This window comes from Ambystoma mexicanum, chromosome 5p (assembly GCF_040938575.1).
Source record: "Ambystoma mexicanum isolate Mex_15411 chromosome 5p, UKY_AmexF1_1, whole genome shotgun sequence".
NCBI classification, from domain to species: Eukaryota; Metazoa; Chordata; class Amphibia; order Caudata; family Ambystomatidae; genus Ambystoma; species Ambystoma mexicanum.
In genome coordinates this window covers 843,274,263-843,290,548 of record NC_090930.1, presented here as the reverse complement: position 1 = coordinate 843,290,548, position 16,286 = coordinate 843,274,263, and the positions used below count along the sequence as shown (strand labels likewise).

The 16,286-nt window shown below is 45.1% G+C and overlaps 1 protein-coding gene across 1 annotated transcript in view; it reads right to left on the bottom strand.

Moving 5' to 3' along the window:
* The window catches only part of GPR141 (G protein-coupled receptor 141), a 299,560-nt gene that overhangs the window by 201,320 nt on the left and 81,954 nt on the right, over positions 1 to 16,286 (bottom strand). The window lies entirely within an intron of this gene.

Genomic DNA, 16,286 nt, shown 5'->3' with positions numbered 1-16,286 from the left:
TTGCATGGTGTACCGTAGGTCTTTATCCTGGATCGTCTCTGGGAGGCCCTTGACCCGGATGTTGGATCTTTGTGAGCGATTTTCCAAGTCTTCGGTTTGGATCTCTAGGTTATTTGTAGCTCTGGCAACCTGGTCTAGTAGGCTATTGTATTGCTTTGCTTCTTCTGCCATATGTGAGAGTCCATTTTCGAGTGTGTCCACTCTGCCTCCAAGTTCGTCTATTTCTAGTCGTACATCTTTCAGGGATGTATTCAGCTCTTCTTTCATTGTTTCTAGTTGAGTATGGAGCGCGTTCGTTATCCTGGATTCGATGCCCCTAAGGCAGTCAAGTAGTTCTTCCTTATTTATAGCCATGTCAGAATTGTTAGGCGTCGTTGGTTCTCCCTGGTCCGGAGGTTCTTGGGGGGCACTTTGTTGTGTTGTGCTCCAACAGCTTTCTAGCAGACGACTTTGGTTTTTCGCCGGTGTCTTGGTTCTTGTGTGGGGGTTTTTTCCTTTAATCCCGGGCATCAGTTTCTCCCCCCGTTGAGTCTCCATGTGGGCCTCTTGACACTTGTTTTTGTGGGTCTCTGCTAGGGATAGCTCCGTCCGATTAGGTTTTCCTAGTGGTATTCCGTGTGGTTGGATATGATATTGTCCCCAAACACCAAGCTGGGGCTGATCAGCGGGGTGTAAAGGGTACTAATCACAGAGTGTGGGGTATCCCCTGATAGTCACCTTTTTAATGGCAGGGGAGAGGGGGCTGGGAGCCCCGGGCACGCTCCCGCATCGCCTGAGGTGGTGACAGGGCCCAGTTGGGGGGGTCAGTACCCTCTTGGGTGTTGCTGGTCAGCAGGGAGAGAGCGCGGGCCGTGCGCTCAAATGCCTCACTCAGTGTCGCGGGAGAGAGGGGCTCCCCTGGGGTGGAGTGGAGCTCCACAGGATGTTGTCCCTCAGGCCCCTGCCCTCCGGCGTTGCTGTAGAGGGCCCGGGTGCGCTCCGGCATCGGCCCGAGCCTGTGTCTCAAAGTCCCGAGGAGGGGCGGGTGAGCACGATGGATCGATGCCTCACCCGTCAGCCGGGGGGTCATACGGCACCTCACGGAGATGTCCTACTGAGCGGCTCCCAGTGCTCCTGTGTGTCTCTTTCCCCTGTTCCACCCTCCCTTAAGAGCTCAGTAGCAGTGTGTGCTGGTAAGGTCCCAGTACCAACCCTCTCCCACGATCTTCAGGGAAGGATGCGAAGCCCCCCCAGGGGAGCTTACGGACACTTTCGGGGATTGTAGTCAGAGGCCCCTTGAGTCACCAGCTCCTGCGGTCTTCTTGATGTGCAGCCGGCCTCGGATTGATCTGCACCGGTGTGTTCTGGAAGTTGTGTGCGGTGGGCGGGTGACGGAGCTCACGCTTGTCAGCAGTCTGCTTCGGCCCCCAGGGGGGCTGCCGAGCTCCCCACGGCGATTGCGCCACTGTCCCCGCAGATGGCACTGGCAGGGGTCGCCAGTTGCAGGCGGCCAGCCCCCGTCATCGCCCCCGCTTCTGGGGACGTCTCTGCTGTCCGTTCGTCCCGATCTGGGACCGGGGGGTCTCCGATTTTATGTGGCGGTCAGCGCTGCAGCTGGAGCTGGTGGTTCACCTCCTACGTCAGGGTGGCCGCTTAGCGGGTCTCTGGCCCCCAGGTTGCGGAGTTTGCGCCCTTTTTCCTGGCGAGGCCAGGCCCTGGGTCGCTGCGATCTGGATGTCAGTGGCTTATATCTCTGTCACTGCTGCACCCTTCTGTTTCGGGGTTTCTGTGCTTGCGGTCCTGTTCATATGGCGGACATTTCCCTCTCGATTCAGCGGCTTTGTGCGGCTTTGTGCAGCCTATGGGGCAGAGAGCGGCAGCGTTTGTCTCCACCCGCAGGAGGAGATCCAAGCGGCTCTTTGTTGGTTGGTATCCCTGTGGCTAACAAATGCCTAGTCGGCCTAACCAACAAGTGGCAAGCCTGTGGTTTGCAGCAGGGCCTCAGCAGTGTAGGTCATTTTGGCGAGCAACGTGGGCAGGCGTGCAGAGGAGATGGTGAGCTTGGTCCATGCTTCTAAGAGTCCTGAATGTCTGGGGCAGCAGATATGGCTTCAGATAGGGGTGCTGATGGAGGCCGTGTCCCTGAATGTGGCAGTAAGTTATCGTGCCGGGGTGTACCAGCAGGGCTGGGGAGCCTTGTGTGTGGAAGCTGCCCGCCGCACTATTCTGTTCGTGCCCTTGGCTCCTTCGTGCTGGGTCTGCGGAAATCGCTTCATGGGTATGCCGGTTCGCCTCACCTTGTTGTGCCGAACGGCACTGTGTCTCTTTTCTTTATTTTTAAAGGTGCCGTACAAAGTCTAAGAGAACTTACCTCTTGCTGTAGAGTTGCTTGCATCTTCTACTACTCACAAGTCTAACAGCCCTGCATTGATTCATCTTTTTCTTCAAAGACTTCTGAAACATTGTGCAAATACTTCTCTAATTACCTTCAAAGAAGTGCTTCATTGACTCTTATGGGGGAACTGAAAGTATTTGCCTGCTTAAGATATATTTGTGGTAACTTGTTTGCTCTAATAATGTTTTCCTTTTTACTTGCTCTTAACTTATTCTGCATGCCAACAGTAATACATTAATGTCAACAGCACCCCAGCAATTGAAGTCACCTGTGGGTGTAGGTCTCTGCTGTATGCCATCCCAAATGGGTATTTACTGATTCTGAACTAATAGATTGTGTAATTGTATTGTATATTTGTGTGATGTTTTACAGTGCTCCCTTTTGAAGAAGGCTTACATTAACTGACTGGTAAATACATTAATAATTGTTTTATCAAGAAACCCTGTATGTAAGTGTTTGCTTGTATACTTGTCACTGTGAACCTCTGTGTAACTCCCCTACAGCTCACATTGACTACTCTTGAGATAAGCCTGGCTACTCGTCCACACTACCAACCTGTGCAGTACAGACTTATACCAAAGGTTGGGTTACTACTGCCAGGAGGTCAGGGTTGTTGTAGTGCACTCTATGGGTACTGCATACAATCTTGCCTAACACCCTTCAAAGAGAAACTAACTTGTTGGTTGAGGTACATAGACAATGTTTTTCTGTTCTGAACAGGCAGTGAAGACAATAGCTTTGTGGAGTGTTTTAATGGGCAAAACAGATACCTTATGTTTGTGGCCTCGATGAGTAATAGGGAAGTGAACTGACATCACCATTTACCATGAGCTTGGTCAACTATTGGTTTGGCCCTATATTAAAACTATAGACAAAAATGCCTTGCTGTATTATGGGAGCCATCACGCTGAACATGTCAGAGATAATCTCCCTTTGGGCAGCTCCTGCATTTAAAATATAACAGCAGTACCAACGAATCATGTGAAAAGGGAGCAAATGTATTGATCAATAATTTGGTGAACTGAGGTTATCCATACAAACTAGTGACAAGATCGGCTAAAAGAGGCTATATCAACAACGGAGAGGGTCTGTTGGAGCACAAACCAATTGCTAAAAAAGAAAGGAAAGAAAACCCCATGCTCTTTGTAAGTACTTTCAGCAACCTTTCCTATAAGATCAAAGGGATCATTAATATAAACTGGAACAAGATTATGGCCAAAGATCTGACAAGATCGTTGGTGGCTTTTTTAAGAAAAGCACAAAAATTCGGAACATTGTCATGAAGAATGACATCAGTCTAGGCAAGAATACTGTACCCCAAAAAGGGACCGTGTGGGGATTACCCTGGGCGGTGGGACATCACACGTGTGGGAATTGTGTGATGTGTCCCATGACAAAAAAAAACCCAAGTTGTAGAATTGGGGTTAAAACTAGGATGGGCGATCAATGAGCATATGAACTGCAACACTGACAATGTTATACATTTCATCATGTGTCCATGTCCGTGTATTTACATTGGCAAAACAAACAGAAACAAGAATGATAGTACACAGGAGTTGCATTAAAAGTAAAATCGAGCAAGCATCGCTAGTTAAACATGTTTTGGATAAAGGACATACATATATGGATTTCGAGTGGACAATCCTTAAATAAATCACAGGGTGTTTTCAAGAAGAAATTTTTCTAAAAACTACTCCACTTAGAAAAAAAAACAATTTTTTATCATAAAAAGTCACATTAAAGGCCTGAACGAGAACTTTGAGTGGTACAATGTGACCTGAGGGGTCTCCTGTGTTTGATCTTCCTTGTGGAGCATTATTCTGGTATCAGGTAAAGTTGGGGCAGGATGTACATTGACACTGTACTGTAATATTATTCATTGATGAAAGAAAGCTAAACGTGAAACGCCTAGCAGTTGAACATGCTCGATCCAGATTGATTGGTAAAGTAATCAGATACACATGTGTATGATGCTCAGTCGAACAAAGACACTGGCAAATGAAGGATCCTATGGATTACATACTGCTGTGATGTCTGCGTGGCCTATTAGGAATGGAGGTCTGCTAGGCATAAAAGGGACCCTTGTCTAACGCTACAGCTGTATTAACATTCAGGAGACTGGCTGGCGCTGGGATACTGATGACATCTCTAGATCTGAAACATACATGCATGATGTAAATTGTTCAATTAAGGTATCCTTGTTACCATATTGCTTAACATATAATATTGCTCCATCAGGATGTGTATTGGACTGCCTGAAGTACCTTCCTCTTCCTCTATTAGGACCCTGTATCACACATGCCCTGACAGGAACATCATTGCGGTGTCCCTGGTCTCCATGGACTGGAAGCTGCATTGGCTTTTGCCTTTCTTATGAGTTTATTTTGTATTAGAGTGTTTCAGCTATGAAGCGTTTCAGCATGGATCATATATATATCTTTTTTTTTAAAATGCATGTATAGTAGCGCCGCTCTACGTCCACAGGGTTAATGAGCCCATCAGTGTTTGTTGAGGGAGTTCTCTTTTTTTCTTCTTTTTTTTCCGACGTCACGCTGATGACATCAGCACATGGCCATTTCAGAATCTCGCGAGACCGTGAGTACTATGGCTTAGCAGTTGGATCACTGAAAGGTCCTGCAAGGTAGGATAGAGGCTTTATTGGGTGCATCCTGGTGCAATTTGGTGCAGTAATGCACAATTTTAAACAGCACTGATGTGGCAGTGGGGCTGAATATCAGTCACTGGGGCTATGTAGTTATGCACACTGGGTGTACTTTGGTATTTAAACACACCAGTACAATAACCACACTTATTGTGAGGTTGAGTACTATTCACCTCAATATATTTTTAACAGAATCTGGAGCCAATTATAGTTTTTGATGGACATTACAGGTCTTCCCTGTGGCATACCATCCAGCCCGCTTCTAATGGATGGCAGAGATCGTATTTAGGAATACTAAGCCCTGATTTCCAGTTGGCTGTGGATAATTATCAGCTGGCCAACCATAAACAAGTAAGTGTACTACTGAACAGCGTTTTTATCCCATTCTGCCTGACCTATACCACAGCAGTTCCCCCTTGTTGTGTGTTTGCACCCTATACAGATTTCCTCTCCCTTGGATTAAGAGTTTGAATGTTCTGCCCATGCAATTTACAAAAGGGTCGAATTACACTCTGAGTGAGGCTCATCCAGCACCACTGGAGGGGTAAATAGATAGTTTAGTTTCTCAAGGTAATAGCATCTAAAGATTTTACTAGAACACGCATCTTCACAGGTTGTTTGTTAGGATAGCAAGAGGAAGATCCCTTGGTATATTCAGAATAAGGAAGCCAGCAATAGAAACACTATTAGTTGCAGATGGCCTCTAGAAGTTAAATCTGACAGGCTGTGCAGGTATGTCACTTTATATCTCTAACACGAGGGGGAAGGGTATTTCGGGTTCATTTAAGCCCCTATTGGTGTAATAAAACGGTATCTTCATCCCATTATGGACCTGCATGAAGACCTGGGCAATAAAAGGTTGAAACTCACCACCAGCCTTTACACAACACACAAGTGAAAATGTGTGCCCCGATGAATGTCCGTCAGCAATTGCCCCCAGAAACCTGCATGAGTTGGGTTTTTTTGTACAGCGAGAACATGTGTGATTCATGCATCCGTATTGTTGAAAGTCAATGTATTGGTATACTGTGGTTTCATATTGTATGATCTCTGGATACACCTGTGTGTCATATTATGGTGTTAGCCATTATTTTAAATGTTTTATAACATTGTATTATTTTTTTGTGAACATGTATAATAAAATTGCATATATATTTTGATATGCTAAGAAATTGTGCCCTATTCAATGGTCCAAATTCTGATTAGTAGCAAACCCAGGTCTTGATCAAATAAGACTTTGTGACACGCACTTTATCACTTTCCTCTGGTGTATTTATTCATGTTTTCATAGTGACATTGAATAACAATATCACATGTATGGACGCTAATGACGCGTGTGCAGTCACATAAACACACCCATATAGACACAGTCAAATGCAAGTAAGGACTGTACAAAATGCATGCTAAATTGCTGAAGGAGATACATCTGCGCACGAGAAAATGTGCCAATGCGTACTTTAGTGGATGAAAAAGACGTGGATACGTATGGTACAAGGCAAATGCACATACGTCAAAGCGAGCACAAGCAAAGCAAATCCCTGCATTTAAAAAAAGCATTGGCAATGGCAACAGTTTGGGCTTTTGTGTAGGCTTGAGAAAAGCACTTGTCAGGCACTTCCGTAGTGCTATTAACTGGCCAGTGATGGTAGCAGGAGCACAATTGTGCGAATAAATGGGTATCCAATAGCAGTGCCTGCAAATGCCTACTACTTATACCCAAGCCAAAACTGGTGGCTTTGACAATGCTTGTTTTTAGAGGACTTCAATGAAGGACACACATAGTGCTGATAAATCGAGTGGCTGGAGGCAGACCTGGTTAAGACATTTTCATTACACTAGTTGCACGTTTATAGCATCAATTAAGTCATAAACTCAAAGACTACTGCCTTGAGAAAACACTGGCAGGCACTTGGGTGCAAAGTTTGATAGTAAGGCTTGAATATAGCGAACACAAAGAGTTCCCATGAAGAGATGTTTTGGGCAGGGACTGGGTGGAAATAGCCATAGGGATTAGCATCGCCACGGGCAGTCAGTGGGTGGGCATATAACCAAACAACACCTACAAGCTTTGTGTCCCTCTTTGTATGCCATTTCTCTAACCCAATACTTTCACCTTATCGTGGCGCAACCACTGCCTAATAGCCCAAACAACAAAAAGAGGGACTACTTTGAGAAGAAACTTATAAAGTAAAATCAGATATAACGTATACCTTTACAATGGAGGGAAACAATGTTGTATTTCATATTCAACACATTAATGATCTCTTACTTTGGCCCACAATCATAATGACAAATAATACTGCAATTATGACAAACACGTGTCTAGAAAAAATGTCAACAAAGGTCTTGTTCACAAACATTTGTTGTTGCTCAAAAATCTCACAAAATGTTCACAACGTTCATTAAAAAATAGAGCACAACCAAAAACAGAGCTGAAATTGACATTTTCCCGAAGCTTGACACTTCTTTCATGCAGCAAAAGACTAAAAGGACATCATATTACATGCTGTTTTACTGAACATTAGCACCCTGGAAGGGGGCGCTGGCCAATCAGGATGCTCGGAATTTTGGCTGTAATTGTATCGCACAAGCCTGCGTTCCGATCAGCCTCGGTAGCCAGCACACTGTTCCCTTCCCCGCTCGCCCTTCCTCCTCACCTCTTAGAACCCATGTAATTCCCTTCACCATTAGTACCCTATGGGTACTAATGGTGAGCGTAAACATTATTTTTTTTAAACATACCTTTGCTCCGCGGTCCGGCGCAGCAGAATGGTGTCTTTTTTTTAAATTTATTTTTTTTACAAAAGCCTGCTTATCATTAGCACCCGTGTAGGGAATCACACAGGTGCTAATGGCGAAAGGCCCCTCGGTGGCGGGCTGACCATGTCGGTAACAACACCGCCCTCGTTAAGGGACCCTCGCTATGCTCGGGCCCTTAACTTGGGCGCAGCTATTACCGACAGGGTCAGCCCGCCGGCTTGGGTCATATGGCCTCAGTGTAGTAGACCCTTCCATCACGCTGTAACTTACAATGGAAAACGCACATTGCTAAGAAACCAGAAGAACATTTACAAACCTTTGAATTAATTCTAAATGGAAAATAACATGGTGCTTGAAAATCGAGAGACTCACTAAGACAGAGAAGGCAATTTCTTAGAAGTTGATCAAGGGGCGATATCAAACTTTGAACTGTCATGGAAAAGAACTTATGTCAGAACAATGCGTAAAACCAAAAAACATTGTTTAGTATAACTGTGAGATTGAGCAATACCCACAACATGTCTCGGAATGTTTTGGACAGATGTTCATCAAAAACCACTCATGCACATTAAGGTAGATGAAAAGGCAAGCAACCCAAGCATCGCACTATAGCTTGCCCTCTTTATGTATTTATGAATAGAAGAAAGGATACCTCTTGGTGAATATTTAAAAACGCGTCTGTACCGTTTGACAATGTGCCATGGCTGGCTTTCTGAAAAGCTGGGAGAGTGGTCTTGGGGATGCGGGTCTTTTGCCTCCCTAAGCCCGTGGATGATGGACCCGGGCGAATGGGGAGGATTTCCAGGGTGCGCTGACAGGTCAGTCTCTTCTGTGTCACCGTAGTCCTCTTAAATACCAGGCCCTTCTCGCAAAACACCATACCTTTAAACGCTCTCCCGGTCCTCAGGAGATGCTGGGCCAGACCCCTGAACCTAGGAGGCTGCAATCACACGTTTTGGGGGTACTGTGAGGCTCGCAGTCTGTTCATGTCTATGCGCACATGATATGATAGGTTATTTATAACGCGCTTAATACGCAGAGGTTTCTAAGCGCTGTGTTGCTCTGTGTCGTCTTGCTTTCAAAGCGAGCATGTTGCCCCTGAACTATCCTCCCAAGACATCTGCAGAGCTTGCATATCAGTTCCTCTCCATAGACTGGTATATGAAGTCTGCAAGTGTATGAATAAACAAGAACACTGTAAACAATATGAGGAGCATTAGAATATTGGTAAAAGCATCTCCACCCTCCACAACTCTCCTTCTCCTCACTGTTCCAGGGCTTGTCCGAGACACACAAAGCTTTCCTTGGTTCAGTGGACACACACATGAATTCCAAAATGGCAATCGAAATTAAGTAGACTTAAGACGGGCCACTAAGACTCCCTGGAAGATGGGACTCTCAAATAATCCCAGCTCCTCAACACTTGTAGACGGTATCCAGTCATTTTACCAAAAATATATATTTTTTTTGTTTTTTTGTTTTATTGGTTAAATAAAATTTCTTTTCAACCTTTAACAAAACGATCAATCTCCTTTTCCAGACACCACCGTTCTTATGCTGAGCCGACCTTCTCTCGAGCTTCAACATTACCATCCTTTAGTCACTTTAGGATCGATTCTATGAATCTTAGTGCTTCCAGGGTGGGGCCGACTTTTTGTACCGTCAGGATTCTTTCCCAGTATTCCTCAGCCGTCGATGCATTTATATTCTCCACCCATTCACCTAGATATAGGCTCCTTTGGGTGTTTAATGCCGGACAAAAAAGCAGCCAATGTTTTATTGTTTCCAACATCTCCTGCTCATTGCAGAATCGACATCTAGAGTCTTCCACTGGAATTTGTTTCCTTACATAATGGACCTCTCTTGTTGGCAGGATGTTTAATCTGCATCTCATCAAGAGATCCCTATATTTTGAGGAGGGAAATCTTCGCAGGTATGGTGGAGGGTCATCCAGTGCCTTTCGTTCCCACGTAATGTTATTACAATTTGTATTCTGCATTTTCTGATTGTCCGTGGATATCCAATCTTTTTCCCGTATGTTTTTCTTCGCTTTCTCAGGATTTTCTTTCAGCGTATCGAATTTGATATGATAATGTTCTAGTATTTCGACACAGTTCTGTTTCCAAGCATTAAAGTGCGGGTCTTCATTTCTTACCTCTTTTTTAGCTAACAGTTCAAATGAGATGGGAGGTTTATCTAGGATACACTTCCGAAATAAAAAAAGTGTCTTCCACAGGACTATTGACTCCAACGATTGTAATCTTAATTCGTGCTTATTGTCAATACGGGGAGGCAATTAGGAAGTCTAAGTACCCTTCTCGAGAAAAAAGCCTCTAGCATCCCCCACGTTTTCCAGTGGAAATTTAGCAGGGATTCGGCTCCATATGTTATTCTTGCCACTACCTTTTGTTTGTAAAATATGATTACTGGCATCATTGAAAAAGTTCTGTAACGTCGATGGATGGCTCGAGCTTGGTTAGTAAGTTTCATCAGCTTTTCTTTGATGACATTTTATTGCCCTTGCTCATTGATGTTTTTATTGATTTGTACCCCCAGGTAGACTGTTGAGTCCACTATTTCCAACGGTTGATTGTCCAATGACGAAGTGAATCCCTTTTTCTGTTTTATGGCTCTGGATCCACACGCCGACTGCATTATTAGGATCATGGATTTTTTTACGTTGACCTTCAGGTGGTTTTGATTTAAGTAAGACTTAAATTCCACCATTCGTCTTTGCAGACCTATGGGGGTTTGGTCCACAAATACAACGTCATCTGCATATACGATCCATGAGAGGGCTTCATCCTGAAATACTGGAGGAAATGCACGGATTTGATCCTGGGATTCTTTCATATCTGCTAAGTACAGAACGAACAGGAAAGGTGCCAGTGCAAAGCATTGCTTTATACCCTTAGATGTTGGGATTTTCTCTGTTAGGTCGCCTCCTTTTGAGACCACTATCTGAACTGAGGTGTTGGTGTATAGTTCCTGAATTGCCTCAAATAGATCCTGCGGACAGTTCCACTTCCTTAGTTTGGCCCATAGGAGTTCTCTGCAGATCCCGTCGAAGGCCTGTTCGAGGTCGACGAAACCCAGGTATATGTTCCTTTTTTGTTTTAATGCCCGTAGCTTTAGCATATTCAGGATGAATAGATTCAGTGATCTTCCAACACCGCTCATAAATGCTGTTTGTCTCTTATTGAGGATCCCTGTCCTTAATGCCCAGTTTTTTAAATCTCTCATCAGGATGGAACAGAACAGTTTTCCTATGCAGTCGAGAAGGGCGATAGGCCTGTAGTTCCTCAGGTTGTTGCGGTCTCCTTTCTTATATATTGTTACGATTAGGGTCTCCTTCCAGGATTGAGGTATTGATTTTGTTGTTAGAATCTGCTGAAATAATATTAAGATGAAATCTGCCCGCTCTTCCTTATTTTCCTTCAGCATACAATTAGAGATGCCGTCCGGTCCGGCCGCTCGAGATGAACTCAATTTTTGTATCCTTATTAGGATATCTTCCCTATCAATGTCAATAATCCATTCATTTCCTGATCTTTTCTCGGTCTTGATAGAGTCTTTCTCCTGAAAAAGATCTGTGTAAAACTTTACCCAGTCCTCCTTTGACACATTACTAGATGTCAGTGCTGTCTGGAATTCGCCCCCTTTGTTGATTATCTCCCATAGGGACCTTTAGCTAGACGTAGTTATTGCTGCCATCATTTTTTCGGCATCTGTTTGTGCTCTCCAAATCCTAGTGGATTTTAGCCAATTTTTGTAAGACTCCTTGCAAAGTCTTATATGTTCCTCTTTATTTGTGAGGGAGCTTTTCTGCAAACGTCTCAGTTCTTTACGATGTTCCCTTCGTTTCACCACCAGGATTTTGTTGTATGCGTGTTTTTCCTTATCACGTCTTGTTTTTTGTTAGGACCGGTCTTAATCTCAAACTCCTTCAGTAGGCAACCATATTCCACTGTTTCGTGTTTCTCTTCGAAGTTGCGGGTAAGCCGCTCTGCTATTTGGGGAATTGAGCTTGCTTTAATTTTTAGCCTAGTGCGTCCCCCCGATAATTCCATTTCGGGGATAATTCGGTACTTCGGCTCTTCCGTCTTCCAACGAAGTTCTATTTCTAGTAAAGCATGGTCGCTAACCTTCTGAGGAACTACTTTGAAGGAATTGATCCAAGGCACAGTGTTTCTAGCGACAAAACAGTAGTCCAGGCAAGCAGTCCTCGAGTTCGCAGACCAGGTATCGGATCCTGGAAGGTTCCCTGCTGTTTGACCATTCAACATAGACATCTCCCTGGTGTCCATTTCTGCCAGCCAAAGTTTTTCATTAGGCGGCAGAGTATGTCTTCTTTTCAGCAGGCCATTTTTGTCCAACAATTTAATGTTCAGGTCCCCGCATATGATGATCAGTTGGCCCTCGTCCTCTAGCATTGATGCATCAATAGACACCACGATCTCCGCTAGGTATTTACTTGTGGCTACTTCTGAGGGGTTCCAATATGTGTTTATTAGAAGGAGTCTCTTTTCATTCTGACCTCTGTTTTTCACAATTTTAAGTATCTGTAGAAACGGGTTCGGAGTTTGATGTTCTAATACTTGAAATTGGCAGTCATCCTTCACTAGGGTTACGAGCCCCGCCCGAGGTCTTCCTGCGGGTCCTTTCTGCGCCGGGTTTATGTAGACCTGATAGCCTCCACACACGGGAGTTTTTCTGATCCAGCTCTCTTGTATACAAATTAATTCATATTGCACTAGGAAATTACTTTCTCCCGAATAAAGATGGCCAAATCCCAGTGTGTTCCATGATGCCAATAGGGGTTTGATTCCTTCTCCACTGCAAATAATCTGTTGTCTCTTTTTTTCTGATATGATGGTGGGGGTACATCCACGCATTTCCACTTTTTTCAGTGTCTGAGTGCTGGTTCCTGCCCCTTTTGTCCTCTGGCTCGAATTGGCAATCGTAAATCTCAGTTTTGTTAGTTGATTCTCTGTAGCCTTTCGGTAATTATTTATTTTGCTCGTTGGATCTGAGCTATGGGCCCTTGTATCCTCCTGATGTTGGCTGGTACTTGACTTTTGCTTTGGCCTCCATTCCTGCCCTGTATTAGCAGCTTTCCTTTCTGAGGTTTTCATTATTTTTTCCACTCTCTCAATGGCAGGTCCGACGGTCTTTATCTCTCGCAGGTCACTTTTTCTACCTGGGTCGTCAAGTCTGTATCCCCAAGACTCCAAGTTGTTCCTTACACCCAACAAGCTTTCTTTCAGTTTACTTGTCCTCAGGTGTGAACTCCACTATTACCACATCATCACTATGGATTCTCAAAGTTGATGGTAGATCTTTAAGTAGTGCCATCACCCTGGCCCTGTTCAACACAATCCTTTTTCTGTCTCTCCAAATCCGTTCCAATTTAAGTGTGTGGAATTGACCATACTGGTCCACCGTCTCCCGTGTGTCCCCTTTCTGATTTTTTGTCGCTTGCTTTTCTAGATTCCTACATCTCGGGGTTTTTCGCTCTTGCGAAATCGACGGGTTACCTGTGATCGGTTGAAGTCTTACTTTTCGCCTGGCTTCAAGCTGTTTTAGTAACTCTAGGTTCTTTGTTGTGTTGTTAGAGCTCCTTTTCCTGTCCATTGTGGTTGTTCGAGAATCTTGGGCTTTGACGTCTCTCTTCTTTTCTTTAAGATCATTTGGTCTTTCATCATGAGATTCATAGGGAGATTTCGCTCTCCCATGGGATCTAATTCCTTGGTGCCTGTCCCGTGACTTCCTTTTGACGTTTCTTTCGTCATTTTTTAGGAGATTTTCTCGAGATTCTCGCCTCCTGTGGGATCTGTTTTCTTGGTACCTGTCCCGTGGTCTTCTTTTCACATTCCGATGTTCTTCTTTCGGATGATGGGAGCCTTCATGTCTTTGTTTGGCCACTTCATTGTTTGTTATTTTTTCATTGAGTTTCTTTTTCCGTTGATCTTCCTTTATTCTCATTTTTTTTTCTGTCAGGGCAGGATCTAACTGCTTGTCTATTGCTTGCCATTCAGATAGGCTGATATTATCCCACAACTCATCCTCTTTGATTTCCTCAATTGTTTCAATGAGGTCACTCAGGCTGGCACTTGTATTTAGTTCTTTTTCCTTCTGTTTAGTAGCGACTTTCCCCTTCGATACACTTGACAAGCTTATTTCTCTCCTGAGCTTCTTAGGTAGTGGTTCATCCATCTCCTCAGTAGGTAGTTTGATGTTCCTTAACAATGCTCTAGATCTGTTTGCTTTACGCTTGTGTGCCTGATGTTTGGCTTTCTTTTAACTGGTTCCTTTCTTGTCTTGGAGAGGTTCTTCTGAGCAAATGCTCCTTTTTTCTGATTGCTCTGTGGGTTCTTTAAAGATCACATAAGTTTATTTTTTCTCCTCCTCGTCTATTATCAACAGGCAGTCTGAGTTAGTGGGTCTAGGTGCCTTTAAGCCATTGCCTAGCACTAGGGGGCCACTTGGTTTTTGTTTTGACTTGATCACTTCAGGATTTTTCCTCCTCGGCTCTTCCGGGTCCTGTTCCCTTAGAGAATTTCGTTTGGGGTCTATGTTCAGGGAGGACTACTGATTTAGCTTCCTTATCCACTTATGATCCTCAAGAATGGCTGCCATCAAGAGTTGCTTATCGTTGGATTCCTGGCGCGCCAGGTCACACAGGCGGTTTTGCCATTGGTGTGACAGGTCAGACTCTTTTTGCAGTCTCACATCCAATTGCTTCGTGAAGCTTGCTATTTCGCCCATTCCTTCCTCGGTTTTTAATGCTAAGGAATGTATTGACTACAAGGTTTCATTCATGGGCTCATAGAGTTTCAGAAAGGGGGCAAGCGTGATATTTAATGATGCCATCACCATGTTCTGAGTATGAGACATGTCGTCCATTTTTCCCTTGCAGTACAAATCACTTATTCTTTCCAGAGAGATGTCATCAATACACATAGTCTGTGCCTTTTTCATCGCCCCCTGAGGGGCTTGGCTTCTGGGATCAGTTTGTCTGGTGCCTGGATTTTGGTATACATTTCCCCCTATTTGTAAGGAATTACAATCAAATTGATCTATTAGGTCCACATCATCATCGAGCGCTGCCAATTTGTCCTTAATGAATGATAGACTTCTCCTTTTTTCCCTTACAATTTTACTAGTAAGGTTTGAAATATCCAAAATTAATTTGGAAGCAAGACTTGAGTTACTGGGGGTTTCGTGTCTATGCCAATACAGCCACTTTGAGGGGGGATGGGCAGCAGATGACCAGACCTCTACTCGCTACTATCTCCGAAACTTAGGTCTGTGTCATTAAAGATGTTTGCATCAGGCTTTATCTGCTCCTCACGTGGACGGGGGAAACCCCGCAAGCTAGGTGGTATGATCTGGGTGGCCGGTTGTAACTGGGGCATCTCATGCTCAGTAATTAGGGGTTCTGTAGTCACCCCCCTCTGAGTGGCTGTTGCATCCAGTGGGACCCCCACCTCCCCAGATTGTATACAGGAGGCTCCCAACTCTGGTGTGTCATTATGGTCTTCCCAATCCTCAGATGTAGTTGGGTCAGATACTTCGACCCCTTGTGTCCTTTCTCCCTCAGCCTTCTCTATTTGAGCCTCCAGATATGACTGGTCAATGATCGAGTTCCCCTTGTGTATGTCTGTCACCTCCCCTACGGGTTCTTCCCCACCAAGCGTCTTCGAGTGAATAGGCTCGTGCGGGATCAGCTCCGTCTCCGGGGGCCTCTGCAGGTGTATATTAGCCCCCTGGTCATTCTGCAGAGTGTGCTGATTATCCACTACCTGGCCCCTGTCCACTACTGGAAAGCTCTGATCTTGGGCGGATCTGGCCTCAATAGTTATTTGGACAGGTTCTCCTTCCTCAGGTACTGGGTCCGTGAGAACGGATTCTTCCCTGGCCAATATCGCCACCAGGGGCTGTTCCTTCTCATGGACTTTTTTAGTCGAGAAAGCCAGGCGACTTTGTCTCCAAGGCAACACGCCTTTATTGAGGCCTCCCGTGGTCGGTGTCAGACCCCCAGCAGGAGCCGGATAGGAAGCAACACGTTGCCTTACCTGCTGTCTGGTTTTCACTCTTTCTTCCGCTCCTGGGTCTGAGTTGTCGCTTTTCAGGCGTCCCACCGTCGTGCAGCTCCTCTCTGGTTAAACCGGGGGAGAGGGAAACTCGATCCCCAAGTCGAGAGCTCCTCCCCACCGCACCACCGGCAGCGCCGGCAATACCCCTTCACACCACTTCTTCTGTGACAACTTATTTGTCTGTTTGAATGGGCCCACGTGTTAGCCGGCCATAGGGTAGAGTCACAGCCACAGCAAGCAGCCAAACAGCACAAATCCAGGTACTTCAGCCAGACGATGCCCTTTGCGCGTTCGGGCTTAGCGCCGCAAGGGTGTCTGGGTGAAAGTTATGTAGCACTTCCTTCCTCCTGTAGGAGTAGCAGGGGGCGGGCAGGGGGCGGGGCCAGGCAGC